We start from the raw sequence: 16,058 nt of genomic DNA on the forward strand, positions 1-16,058 counted from the left end.
TTGTAAAATGTTCTCCAACAATATTCAGCTTTAAAAACACTTTAAATATAAATAGCTCTTCTAAACAATTGGTAAATTAGTCATTTTTTAGTCAGACTGAGCTATTTTAAACAATATTATTGAATAAAAATAAATCAACATTTGTCATCTTTAATGCATCGCAGTATCTTATTGGTTGGGATATATTTAGTTCTGCTTTTGAATTTGGCCAAAAATTATTTCTTAGAAAGCAGCATGATTTCTTTTTTTATTTTAAAGTAGCCTTATATCTCATGCAATATTTTATTTCAGTGCAATATTTAAATTACAACAAAATATTGAAGTTTTGCGGCCAGTTTTTTGGCTGCATTTGTCAGTGAAACATGAACAAAAAAAATTACTTGGTGCACCTAGGAATTGTCTCCAGCATCATAGCCTTTGCTTTTCACACAAATTCGTTTTAAGCCATTTTGAGTTTCCAAATCAGAGTGAACCTGAAGCAGTGCTGGCTTGGTGCACCACATAGCGGAGATCACACATGTCCTTGACTCCATTGTGCCTGCTCTAATCCCAACAACCAGATGCCATACAGGTGCATCCAGCAGGTTAAAAGGGTTCTTGCCAGGTTGGAAAAAGAGCTTGAGATCAATCTCCTATTGGCACATGTTTCCCCTTAAATTGCTCTTTAACACTGAATCTCTCGACTCGGCTTCCTCCCTGGTTGCTGCTAGCCCTTCCCTCACATTAACATGTGGCTCAGGTGTATTCTGGTGCAGATATTCATGTTTTAGATTTCCCTGCAAATATAAATCTATAGTAATAGGTTATCCCGAGGACAGCGTTCATTTCAAAGCTTTGTGTGTGATTTCTGTGCACTTTTGCTTTGATTTCGCTCATCCACTGCATTCTGGATCACTGTTGTTTGCTGGGGAAACCTGCATCTTTTCATGCTGTCATTCTGAGTTTTGCCAGAGTGTGTTTTTTATGTTTTTGATGGCTGCCAGATGTGCTGTACTACATCCATCAGTGCATCTCTACCCGTGCACATCTGTGCTGTAAATATTAGACACCTATTGGCCTCTCCTGGGCACTAATACACTGTGATTAGTTCTCCTTCTAACCAAGCAGTGAGCATTCAGATGCATTAAGCTTGTCAAGTTCAAGGTCTAGAAACAAGCTTCCGCTGCTGAGGACTGTATTATGATATATAACCGCACTGAAAACACCTCAAACATTACTGTTGTCCTGTTAGACAGTACTTGAATTAATGAAGTCTAAATTTATTTTTGGTAACTCAGGCATTTTATTTTCCTCTGACAAACTTGAATAAGTCAAACTGAAATACTCATCAGCTACTGTCAGAGACTGCAAGGGCTTCCTTGATATGGACAGTATTATACAATATTGCAACATTCAGTTAATAATATAGGTGCATATTATAATGATGCATTTATTATTATATGTTGTATTATGAAAACTATAATATATAATAATAAAGCATTCAGATAATACCACTATATTAATCTATTGGTTCCATAAAGAGCCTTTAACACTCACAGAACCTTTCCAGGTTCTTTATATTGGAAAAACACTCTTAAAAACAAAGTTTCTTTATTTTAGATCATTATGTTTAAAAATAAAGGTTCTTTTCATGGATAAGCTTTAACGTCTGTGGAAACTTTCCATTCTGCAAAAGATTCTATATAGTGATGCTATATAATATATTTATGATTATTCTAATGTTCTTCACACTAAGATAAATAATGGGTTCCTTTAAGAACTATTCACTGAAAGGTTCTTTGGGAAACCGAAAAAGGTTGTTCATTGGCATTGCTGTAAAAAACACCTTTTTTAAAGAGTGAAGATATTTTAGAATATTAAAATGTTCTTCACACTTAGAAATAAATGGTTCCTTTGTGAACTGTTCACCCAAAATGAAAAAAAAAAAGACTTTTGGAAGCTTTATTTTTAAGACTGTACTTGATTTTCACAGACATCTTAAAGATGGCACTCGTTTTGATGTCATCATTAGGATGTGATTTTCATTTGCCATTATTACATTTTTCACCCATTTATTTTGCCCCGTGGTGCCTTATAACGTCGGTGCTTCTAACCGCCAAGGCCACCAGTTCAGCAAACAACAATGCCAGTATATTTCTTTCTTTTCTTTTTTTCAAACATGCCAATGCAGTAAATGGAACTGTACATAAACACATGTAACATAGCAGCAGGACAGAACAGTGATGTAAACATTCCAGCGTTGGCATGGTTATGTGACTGCATTGGAACAGATGCTCCACAGATGGCAGTGAAGCAGTACTAGACATCGGCCTTATAATAAACATATTTCTAGCCCGTTATGAGAGGCAAACGTTAGGGCTAAAGTTGATTTCTGTATGTGATGTCCAGTACTGCTTCACCAGTGATGAGAACAATATCTTCAAGGTGCTAAAACTGAACCCTATTTTGTATATTCAGTTTTAAATGTATAGATTTGTTCTTGTAAAGCCTTACCTTGTACTGCTCGACGTATCAGACTGTGCAACCAAAAAAAGAAAAAAGAAAAAACAGATCAGAAAATGTACAGTATTTGTTTTGTACAGCAGAAAAACGTTTTTATCTATGTTGTTTTGTTTTTGTGATTCGGTGGGAACTGCTTGATGAATATGATATAGTTACAGTGTCATTACAGTATTGCTTATGTATAGAATGTTTCTGGTGACCCTGTAATGCTACATTAGCAGTTAGAATAGGCGTCAACATATGGTTTTATTCATTTTTGTTTTGAACTCTCCTTGGCACTGAAATATTAGAGGAGGTGTTTTTTTTTTTATACAGTTTTTCACCTCATTGTGAGAATATTTTTTATTTAAATTGCTGTATTTGACCTTTTCGTTGTGAATTTGAAAGTGTTTCACATACAGTGTATATGTATTACTAAAATGGTATACAATGTGTAAATATTTTCAAGCAGGATTATGAAAAGAACAGGTTCAGTGCTCAAATAGCCAACAATGTTAAATGAATACAAATTCAACAATCAAAATGCAGTTCCTCAATTCCAGACTATGCAATTTCCCAAAATATTTTAAGTTTGATTACTTCTCTGCGGTTCTTTTTAGTCAAGGCATGAAAAAAATCGCTTTGCAGGTGATTTTAAATGTTTTATATCTTTAAGTTTGGAGTTTTTCTGGTTTATGTTCTTTATTTTGTTTAAGCATTAAGAACATATGTTGGACAGTTATGCCAAGTGCATTTGAATAATTAATTTGTTAAGGTTTTATGACCACGACCAGTGGAAAAGTAAAAGTTTAGAAGAATGCAAAAAAGTTTTATTAGATCAGTAAAGCTTTAGATTCACATGCAAACTAACATCTATTGTTTTCCTTTTTACCCAAGTCGTATTCTTTACATTGAAACTATTTAATGTAAAATGCAATGCAAGCCCAGCTGTTATGTATGTTTTCAGTTTCAGTATAAGTTTGAACATTAATCCAGATAAGAAACTCCTCCTATAGTGTTATAGATCCCAAAGCTGTTTCAGAAATACATTTTCAGATTATAAATATTACCTTTGTCATAATATTACTGCTGATCTTATCAAACAATAGAGCATAATCTTTGGTATCCAAACAGTACAAGTAGTGAAGTTGCTTTGAGAAGGAATATCACTTTTATTTTTGTCCCACTTATGATTTATTCACATAAAAATATAATTTTTATATAATATAAATACTAATTAACATATGATACATGTATATGCTGAAAAGCACAGTGCAATATATTTTACCAAAACTGATAAAGGAACATTTATTTTTTGAATGTTTGGAACATTTTGTTTATGAAATTTTTTTTATGTTTACTCATGTCTCAAAGGAAACGTTGAGTGTATAATGGAAACTGAATTTTGTGTTTCTCATAAAACAGACAGAATTGAATGTGAATTGTTTGATGGGACAAAAAGAACAGCACAATAACCACAGGTTCCTACAATTAGATTTGGAAATACAGCAGGAGACCTGCATGTTGAGTTCATTCTCACATACATTTCTGGATTGTGTTGAATATCCTCTTGATGAATGTTTTATATATATATATATATATAAAATATATATATATAAATTTTTTAATGCTTGATTGTCCTCGACTAACAGGAGTGTGATATACTGTAGTGCATGAACATTGCGATTTCATGGTAGCCTTTAAATTATATTGGGATTTATATTATAAGCTGTGTCTGTAAAATCTAAATAACGTCAAGCAGAACTAAAGGTTATGTTGGTTATTAAATATAAAGTGTTTTAGCTCTCTTATGGCCTCAAATGATTATTCAGGTTTTTTGGTGAGATGTGGATTGTCATTGTTCACATTTTCACCGAGTAAAATCATAATATACATCATAACGTAATATAGAAGAGGTTTATTTCATGCAACACATGTAACTAACACAATACTGGAGTCTGAACTATCTGAGGTCAAAGTGTGTTCTGTGTAAAAGACATATCTGTTGTATGTATTAATGAATCTTAGATTTTGCTATATGCATCCTTGTGGAATATGACATTTAATGTTTTGTGTGTTTATGTATCAGTCTGTACTGAAAGTGAAGCACATCTGAACTCCGGCTGGTGAAACATGCAGGGAATGTAAATTGATAATTTTTTTTGTTTGTTTGTTTGTTGCATTTTTATTTGACTTTTATATGCTTTTGGATCAATAAACTGAATAAAGGAATAGTTCAGCCAATATAAATAAATAAATGTGCTGACAATTTATTCCCCATCAGGCGATCCAAGATGTAGATGAGTTTGTTTGTTCATCAGATTTGGAGAAATTAAGCATTCCAACACTTGCTAAACCAATGTATCCTCTGTAGCGAATGGGTGCCATCAGAATGAGAGTCCAAACAGCTAATAAAAACATCACAATAATCCACAAGGAATCCATACCACTCCAGTCCATCAGTTAATGTCTTGCAAAGTGAAAAGCTGTGTTTGTAAGTAAAAAAAAAAAAATCCCCTGTTCTTTGTTGCATCAAAATCCACCAACATATTTGTTTAAAGCTGTTGTGGACTGTTTTTATAAATGGTTCTTAATTTGTGCATTCATTGTGATCCAGACAGTATGACATTTTCACTGGATATTGCAGATAAAGGACTCATATTTTAGCCCAAAGTGACAGTTTGAAGTTAAAAACATATGAATGAGGGAACTGATAAACTGGAGTAGTGTGGATTACTTGTGAATTATTGTGATGTTTTTATCAGCTGTTTGGACTCTTTATTCTGAAGGCACCCATTCACTGCAGAGGATCCATTGCTGAGCAAGTGATATAATGCTACATTTCTCGAACTCTGTTCCCAAGAAGAAACTAACTACATTTTGGACGACCTTAGCTAAGTACGTTTTTAGAAAATCTTCATTTTTGGATGAACTATTTATTTAAGTTAAGTATGTTAAGAGAAATCACTGGTTCAAAACAAGTTGAACTGTATGGACAGGATGTGTGGCATGTTGTCAATAACCACAGAAAATGATTTAATCTCATCTCTCAGTTTGTAAAAACAAAAGTACAGTTTAAATGCACAGATGTGCAACACATTTTTTTTTTTTTTTTTTTTACCAATAAGCTTAATCATGATAATGAATGTGGTTATTACTAGGGAAACATGGTCAAAAGATGAATTATAGCTTTGCACAGACAAGGTTAGTAAATGATTTCTCAAACAAAAATTTTTTTCAGTGCAATGCCTCATCTCAAAACTTCCAGTTTAAACCATACCAGCTAACAAAAATATGTTCTAAGAATGTTTTGCCAATGTTCCCATTAAGCTATGAAGACATTTCTGAATGTTCTCTGAGCATTCAAAACGTAGAGATTTGTAAATGTTTAAAACATTTTTTTTCTTGGTTATGTGAACATTTACTGTAAGATAACATTATGAAGAATGTTTTTATTTTATTTGCAAACATTATGGAAGTGTTACTTTTAAATGTTCTCTAGATATTTTAAAATACCAGATAAATTTGAATGAACGTCCTGTTAACATTACTGTTACATTAAGAATTTGTTCCCTGTTAGCTGGGTACTTGTTTGCTGTGAGTTCATATCGTTTTCTATTGAATTTTTTGATCCTGTCAGTAGAATTTGTTTTAACAGTGGATCACGAACACTTCATGTTTGTGGTTTTTGTTCATAATTTCCAGTTTGTTAATATATTGCTCACCACTGAAATTATAAATACCTACTAAGGACAAACCATTTATCACTTAACTTGCAACAGACTTTTTATTAATCTATTCATTACCATTTATTAACAAAATTGTGCAGGGCGACCCCAAGCAAAAATATCTGCATACAGAAGACATCTGATTTCTCAGTAAGGGGGTGTGTTTACCCATAAATGTGTTTTAAGGATATTCTCTTACTGGAAAGGTAGTTTAGCAATTAGTTGTCTGGTCAGGGTTTTTAATTCTAAAGTATGTGTTTGAAAAGTTTGGTAGTTTATGTTTTTAGACGAAGGGTTGTTTTTTACTTGTCAGACATATTATAGTATATTTTTGATCGGATCAATGGATTGTATTAATGTTATTGCATTTATCTGAATGTTCAAATGGATTCAAGAAATCTAGGTATACATTTATTTTTTCATTTTGTGTGACGTGTTGTCTAAACATGTATGGAATCTGAAAATGTATATTATTCTTTAGATATCTGATTGTTATGAATTGGCTGTAGCTTTGATATGAAAAATAGTCTGTGTTTCAGTAACTTTTATATTTTAAAAAGAGAGAAGTCCAAAAAAGGATATTAGAAAAACTAAAATTGTCTGTGTAATTTTGCATGGGTGTGCTATACAGATGTATTTTAGTGTTTTATGTAGTTTGTTATTTTAGGGATTTCTGTTCTTATTTTGTCTGATGTCTTTGTAATTCAGAGGATTTATTGTTTTATTATGTCAGCTTGTGAATTGTTTTCTGTGGTCTCTACTCCTTTTCGTCTTGATTTCATGAGGCTGCTCTTCAATAATCACCAGCAAAAACCAATTTATTTATTGTTTTCAATTTGACACAAGTCTTGTGATTCTGAACTAAAAAAATAGAGTTGAAAAAAAAACTGTTTTTGTTTTGTTTTGCAATATTGCTACATCTCAGTCTTAACCTCAAACTGTATTTTAATGGACTATCAGCAGGCTGCTACACACAACGCGAGTAAAGGGCAGATCAGGGTAAATAGCAGCATAGTTCATGTGTTTTATTTTGCAACTCACATAAAGATTAATAGAGTGCAATTACAGTTGTCTCCAAGGGCAAATGTGAGACGTACTGTTATTTTATCAATTTTTTTACACTGTGTTTAAAGGTTTAGGGGAATGTGCCAGATTTTCAAGCATTTTTTGTTTCATTTTAGAGGCATCCCATTATGAGTTTAAATATCTTTGTCTGTTCTGTTGTTTGAACTTTTATGCAACATCTAAAGTTTTGTTATTAAAATGATACATTATACTTATATGTATTGTACAGATCCAACAGATGAACGAGATACAAATGTACACATGGACAAATGCTTAAATTTTGTATCTTTGTCATTTTAATACAAATAAAATGTGACTGAAATGAAACAATTAATTTTCCAGCATGTAGACTCATCCTTCTTCATCTTCCTGTCTGAAATCTAGTCTAAAATAGACATAAGCAATGTACTCTGAATGCAAAACTAAAGAAATCATCATTCAATAGCCATTTAGTTATAGTTTCATTATCTCCAAATCATGTATTAGTATAGACATAATGCAGGTTTAAAAACTGCAATATCCACCATATTTTGAAAGCAGAAGTAAGCAATTTTCTGTGGACGTACGAGACTTCAGATTCATTAGCCTCAAATAACTAAGAATAACAAATACACTGTTTGAAACAGTTAGCTTCCGTGGTTTTATCAGTCAAAACATCACTATTTGCATGTTATTCGGCTGTAGTTATATCAGATGCATTTGTCTATATAAGAGATTTCCTGGGTCTCACTTGTGAAACAAGTCATTAAAGTACAGGAGTGTTGGGATTAGTACATGAGTGATAGGTACTTCAGTGACTTTTTATTTTTATAAAAGAGGGCGACTGCTTTTGAATACTTAGTGGAAAAGAAAAGTGAAGTACTGTTTTGAAAGGTTATTTGAACTCTAGTCTGTTCAGGATGTTCATATGTAATCTCACCGACCAGTGCTGTGAAAGTTTTTCTTCATCTCTACAATCATCAAACTCACTGAGAGAACTGGACCTGAGTAACAATGACCTGTATGATTCAGGAGTGAAGGTGCTCTCTGGTGGACTGAAAAGTTCACACTGTTAAATCAACATAGTTATGTTTGTTAAATTAACATACTGAGGTTTGTTTAAACATAGTTTGGTCCCGTTCCCCACCATTGTGTCTGATACTATGATGCATTTAAATCAGACAGCAGGTATTAAGTAATTCAAATACAGTAGAAAAACTTTTAAGGAACTGCATGTTCTGGAAAGATACATGAAATCAATAAAATGAAGATTATTTTTAGGATGCTTTATATACAATTATCTGCTAAACCAAAAAATATGAACGTTATAATTGTACGTTGTTATATTTAGATAGACAAGTTCTACATTCAGACAAGTTCTAATCTCACTGATCAGTGCTGTGAAAGTTTTTCTTCATCTCTACAATTATCAAAGTCACTGAGAAAGATGGACCTTAGTAACAATGACCTGCAAGATTCAGGAGTGAAGCTGCTCTCTGGTGGACTGAAGTGTTCACACTGTCAACTCAACACACTGAGGTAAGAAAAATAGATTCACTTGTAATGTATCTGCAGACCCCAGTATGTTTGAAGACTTTGGGTTTGTGCCTGTAATTATAATGATTTATTTACTTATTGAAGTGTAAATGTTGAGAGAAGTGGAGATAAAAACTGTTAATGAGATCAATTGTGGGCCATCAACACAGTGACTGAGTAAAACACTGAACCCAGAGTTATACCAGCTGAAATGAACCTGCAACCTGTAAGCTGTAGATAAAATGCTATTGCTACAGTGAATCAGTTGAATTCTCATTGCTATCTGAGACATTATGCTACAACAGATCCAAGATACAGATTCAGAGATCACAGTCTTTGAGAAGAAATCATGTTTTACTTCATGACACTGAATAAAGCAGATCAGCTCAAGTGCAGATGAACAGCAAAAGATTTTAGTAGGATAATGAGTTATTGATTAAAACACAAATGAAAGAATATAGACACAACTGATCAGTAAATATAAAGCTGAACCTGTAGCTAAACTCTTAAGTCATTATTTATGTTTCTTTTAAACAATTCAGATTTTGAGTTTTCATGAGTTTAAAAATAATACTTAATTTTGTTTATTTGTAAAAACAATTATGTAAAAAATATATCTCTTATAAATATGAAGTTACATGTAGATCATCATATCATACTAGAAATACAGTTTGTAATGTTTTTATAAATATACAACAATGTCACAGGGATTACAAAATTCTCCAAATCTGTCATATCGCAGTGCTGTTTTAAACTGTTTTGTTTCATGTCTCAAGAAAGAGTGATGGGATGGGATAATTTGATGTGTGTTAGTCCAGTGCAGTATGTCAACTCACCACTAGAGGCCTCTACAAACTTTTATATTTATAAGTGACGTGACATACGGCCAAGTATATTATATCAACTATATTAGTTGTTACATCTGTGCATTTCTGAATGTAAATACCTACTTTCTTTTTTATGGTATGTTTTTTGTGACAGAACTGGAGTGAAAAATTGTTGGTACTTTTCAGATTTTTTCCCCCTTTTTTTCAAAATAAAATAATAATCTAAACAAAACTGAAAACTAATAAATTGATCATATGCACTAAATAGTCTAGTAAATGAAATATAAGATTAAAATAAAATTTAAATATGTTAAAAAGTGTTCTTGTGTTTTATAAAATTATTTTTATATATGTTTGTTGTAAATGTCTGATATGCGTCATTATTTGAGTGAGTCTCTGGTCTGTGTCAGCTTCTTTAACATGTACTGATTATTTAGGAGGAGATTCCTGCTCTCATGTTGGAGAATAAAAACATGAGACTCCGTTTGTGCTCCAGCAGCGAATGAGAGAGATATGAAGACATGCACTGTTATATCAGGTGAGAATGATCTGAGTAACTCAGCACTGTGACTGTTATACCAGGTATTATATTTTAGATGAATTATATCTCAAAGCAGCTCACATGATGCAAGTTTAGGAAACTTTGACATTTTATTCCATCTGTAGGCTGTCAGAATGTGATCTGAAGTGATTCATTCTCATCTTCATTCTGGAGGAAAGCTGCTGTTTGGATGATCGTGACTGGACTGAATAGCAACAAATATCTGTTACTGTTATCAGCAGGATGGAGCTGATTTGTAGTTATCTGAAAGCATGAGATTGATGATGTTTTCAATGATTTTAATCATTATTTTCTGGCCCCTGATTGCATCTTTTCTTAGGGTCGTGATCCTCTGAGACCAATCAGGCCAGATATTTCCTGGACGTCGATAAATGCTACAACTGGACAAATCTGAACATCTTCACCTTTACTGGGTCCAAAATCTTCCCAGAGGGCATTCTATATTTTCCTCCGGAGAAACAGGGCACTTATGTAACTTCAGGGCACTTCAGTGAGTCGCTTGCAGGTGTGTTTATTTCACGAGACAGTGTCCCAGTTAGTTAATGATGCTCATGAGTGCTTCTTTGTGGTCGTGATCCACTAAGATTGTTTTATGGAGAGATGAGCTCAAACTCCTAAGTGTAGTTTTTTTGTGTAAATGGGGAACAAAGTCAGAAATATTCAGCCTTAGTATTTTTTTCTCCCCTTTAAAAATAATTACTGTGGAATCATTTTAATAACTGGTGAACTACGGTAAATGTCTCCAGCATGACACAAAATAATTAAACAAATGCTTGAATGGAAAGGGGTTGATGAAATCTAAAATGTTCTCTCTAAAGGCATTGCTGGAATTGGAAAAACCATCTCTGTGCAGAAGTTCATTCTGGACTGGGCTGAGGGAGAAGCCAATCAGGATGTAGATTTCATGTTTGTGCTTCCATTTCGAGAGCTGAACTTGATTAAAGATCATCAGTACAGTCTTCACAGACTTCTGCTGGACTTTCATCCTGAACTTCAAGATCTGGACTCAAAGATTTATGAGGAGTGTAAAGTTGTGTTCATCTTTGATGGTCTGGATGAAAGCAGAATGACACTGATATTTGCAGACAGACAGAAAGTTTGTGATGTGAATGAGTCTTCATCAGTGGGTGTGTTGATGTCAAACCTCATCAGAGGAGAGCTTCTTCCCTCTGCTCTCATCTGGATCACCTCCAGACCAGCAGCAGCCAATCAGATCCCCTCAAAATGCATCAACCGTGTGACAGAAACTCAGGGATTCAGTGAGCCTCAGAAGGAGGAAAATTTCAGGAAGAGAATCAGTGATGAGCATCAAGCCAGCAGAATCATCTCACACATTAGAAGATCAAGAAGCCTCCACATGATGTGTCACATCCCCGTCTTCTGCTGGATCTCAGCCAGTGTGCTTCAAAACCTCCTGAAACAAGATAACAGTGCAGAAATCCCTCAAACTCTGATTGACATGTACATCCACTTCCTGCTGACTCAGATGAATATAAAGAGTCAGAAGTATGATAGGATAAAACCAAAAAAGCTCCAACAGAGAAGTGATTGTGAAACTTGCTGAACTGGCTTTCAAACAGCTGATGAAGGGCAATGTGATTTTCTGCGAGAAAGACCTGGTTGAGAGGGGCATAGATGTCAGTGATGCCTCAGTGTATTCTGGGAATTGCACTCGCTTTTTTAAAGATCTTTAAGGAGAAATCTGTGATTCATCAGAGGAAAGTCTACTGCTTCATTCATTTGAGCTTTCAGGAGTTTCTAGCTTTCCTTCATGTTGGTTTTGTGAAATTCTATGAGTTTTATTCCCACATAGCCAAGAAGATGTAATTACAGAAGTCATTACTGGATTATCAATATCAGTGTTCACTGCTCAACAATGGCCTACATGCTTTGGATATCAGAGGAGGTGCTAGATGAGTTTGAGCCGAAGAAGTACAACACATCAGATGAGGGTAGGAGGAGACTGATACCAGTTGTGGTGAACTGCAGAAAAGCTCTTTGAGTATTAATTTGTACAGATATAAGATCAATCTGAATATGCCTTTTCTTAAGACAGAGTAACATTATAATTTCTACAAATCATGACACTGTTTTATTTGACATGACAATTATTTTAAGGGAAATCAAAAGTTGTTTGAAGTGGACAAAACCTCAAAAGGAGGATCATGAGCCTGTGCAGGTTTAGACATTTATTAGAAAATGACTAAAAATTTGTTCAGGATATTATTTTCCCTACACCCACAGTGCTACTTATTCTTTATACCTGGGTGGCAAATCCTCTTCCTGGAGATTTACACACCAGAGTTCAGTTAAAGCTATAGGCATAATTTACAGGTGGAAGATTGTGAAAGAAATTGATAAAACAGGCCTAGCCTGACAAACAGTAGAACCACTGTGTGCAACCACACAGTCAGAAGGCTTTTCAATCTACAAAGCGCCATCATTTACCATGGATTTACTGTAGTAACACAAACTGCCCCATGGTATTATTCAATAAATGTGGGATAGTGAATTTGCATATAATACCTAGAAACCAAATAGTTACATTTTATCATGGTATTGAAGTGCTTTATGTGTGGTTATAACTTTTTATCATGATCTAAATGTATGACATTATAGAAGACCATTGTTTAATTTTCAATTAATAAATAAATTATATAAATAAAATAAATAATACCACTCAAACTATTAGAATAATTACATTTCACTATATAAAAATTAGGTTGCTAAATTTTTTTTACAGATATTACTATTTTTGATAATGAACATAAACTTACAGCTGGATCCTAACTCAAGCGTCTACTAGTATCAACTCAAGATACTGTCAAAGGAGCATAATACTAATATTGTACCGCACTGCAAGCTGTGCCGAAGTCATCAAGTCCCTTTCACACCGCCGGAACCTTTTTATAGTACCAGAACTAATTGTGGAACTACCAACTTTTGGGCATTTTCGCACCGCCGGAACTAGGTGCGATTGTAGTACCAGACTGCATTTTTCGAGAACCAAATTAGCTCCTACTCTGGAGCAGGGTCTAACCAGAAAAAAAACTGGGACTAACCATGACGTAAGTAGACACCGATTGGCCAGATGCATTCGAAAACGCTCTCACCCGCTATGATTTAAAATGCTGTGTAACATACTATAAACATTGTGTCAACTTATTTCGAAAGTATAGTGGACAGCGATAAATATATGGACGCTGAAGTGCAGGCACTTGTAGCACTGCCAGTTGTCGTTGGACATTTTTAGTCCTCCTTTTTGTTCTTTAAATTGCTTTTCACATCAACATTCCATATTCATTATTGTGATACCAGTGAGACACAAAAAAACACAGCTCCGATCACAGCGTCCTCCATCCTCCTGTTGTTAACGTTGTTGAACGCTGCGCACATCACTATTGACTGGCTTACGTCACTTACAAGTACACACTGTCTGTGTGAATGCAACCCTTTAAATGGTCCTGGGAAATAGTTTGCACAAAAGTAGTAGCTGTTCTGTGCACTGGAGCCTAATTTACCCTTCACTGGCAGTTGGATTGACAGACAGGAGAGTTAGATTAATATCGGTATCCTTGCAATTGAAAAAATGGTTTGTATTGATGTATTTCTGCAGTTGAAACAAGAGTCCTTCTGAAGTTCATTCATGTTTATTTCATGCTATAACAAGTAAAGAGGAAGGCATGATCAGGACACTAAAGCGACCTGTCACAGCACATTAAAGAGCCACAAAACCACATTTAACCACATTAGTCAAACACATCAGACTTTGGGGGGTCAAACATTCTTGGCCACATTCAGATCGCATAGTGAGATCCCCTAAATGAGATTAAATGATGTTTCACCTCATGATACTCAAATCATACATGTAAATCAGATCAGCTCTGTGCAGATGAACAGAAAGAGTTCTGCAGTTAGTAGATGAATATCAGTTATTGATTTAAACTCAAACTAAAGAATAAACAGATGATCAGTGAATGTAAAGGTGAGTCTTTAGCTCAAGGTTTGAGGATTTTTTGAGTGTTGAATGGACTAATGCAGTTCAGTAGTTTGACCTGCTGTATGAACAGAATGCTACTATTTGTGCACCTTTTTTATAGTGTGGATTACGAAGGAGAGATCAGCATTACCACAGGACCACAGAAATGTAGGTCACAATCAAACACATCCTGATTGTCGTTTTGTTGTGTAATAAATATTATGATTTCTCATTTTGCGTTCAGATGCATGTGATCTCACACTGGATCCAAACACAGCAAACACTCATCTCGTTCTGTCTGAGAGGAACAGAAAGGCAGCGTATGTGAGAGGGAAGAAGCCATATCCGGATCATCCAGAGAGATTTGATGAATGTCTTCAAGTTCTGTGTAGAGAGAGTCTGTCTGGACGCTGTTACTGGGAGGCTCAGGCTGAATTGAGTGGGAATCTTTGTATATCAGTGACGTATGCAGGAATCCATAGGAAAGAATGGAGGAATGACTGTAAGTTTGGAAACAGTGAAAAGTCCTGGAGTCTGAACTGTTCTACTGACAGTTTCTTTGTCACACACAATAATACGAGCAGAAATATATCAGTCCCTTCACATCGCTCTAAGAAAGTAGGACTGTATCTGGAAAACTCTTTCTCTCTTCTTATCTTTATTTCAGTGTGTATACTGAAACACACTGTGTACAGTCTAAATTATACACACTACAGACTTCTAATGTGTTTTTATAAAGACATTTGAATGTCGCCCAACAGGAGTTTTTTTTTTCTTTTTATAGTCTCTGAGCGCCACCTGGAGGAGGATTTATTTTCTCACAGGAAACAGTTCAGAGCTCATCTTCTAAACACACTTCATCACAAATGTGGAAGCTCTTTCTGATCACTCATCCTCAACTGTCTGTTTTTCAGTCACAGTCAAACCGATAGTTCAATAGAGTTGAAGATGTGGATCAAACTCATGTCAGATTTAGTGTTTGTAGAGACTCAGTGATCAGGAGAGTTTGGGAATCTCTCATAGTTGCTTGAATACATTCAATAATCAGCTTGTATACTAGCTAAATATGGCTGATATTAACCTGTTGTTTCTTAAAACTTTGTCATCTAATAGAAATGTATCACTAACCATATAATTAACTGTCATCAATTTGTCATATTCAGTCAATAACATTTTATTTTCTATTTTTTTCCCCCTGTGTTCATTTAGTGTGGGTCTGCAGTTATATAACACTTATATAAGAGTAATGTAACAATTATTATTGATTATAAGATTTAGAAATGTTGGTGTTGAATTAAATTAAATGATTTGAATTATTTAGACATTTATTTAATATAGACATAAATTAATATTTATTAATAACGTGATATTTGAAGTATTGCTATTATTGAAATGAAATCTAGTCAGATTATTCAAATATGAACTCAAAAAGATGAGAAGTCCTGAGCTACATAGGTTGTATGATCGAATTTATGCAAACTGTGGTTTAAAGGTCATTGCACACATAGAACGATTTTTTCGCACCTTAAAAAATAAAAAACCTCTCGTTGTTTCAGTCACGTTTAACACACTGCCTCCGAACGCTTGCGTCTGTCAGGCTACTGTAAACCTTTATTTCTGTTCGACGCTCGTTCACGCCGGTAGGTGTCAGTATGAGTTTAACATTGGCCAGTGCCAGATTATCATCTGATTTTGATATTTTATAAGACAGTTCCGCTGCGTGATTCTAATCTAATCTAATCTAATCTAATCTAATCTAATCTAATCTAATCTAATCTAATCTAATCTTCAAACAAATATCTGCAACAGTCTGTTCCAGCATTGAAATTGCTTTTGCTTGCTTATTTTCCAGCATTTCTAAAAGTGCTAGTATAATAATACACAAGGAATAAAATAACAAA

This window comes from Carassius gibelio, chromosome B17 (assembly GCF_023724105.1).
Source record: "Carassius gibelio isolate Cgi1373 ecotype wild population from Czech Republic chromosome B17, carGib1.2-hapl.c, whole genome shotgun sequence".
NCBI classification, from domain to species: Eukaryota; Metazoa; Chordata; class Actinopteri; order Cypriniformes; family Cyprinidae; genus Carassius; species Carassius gibelio.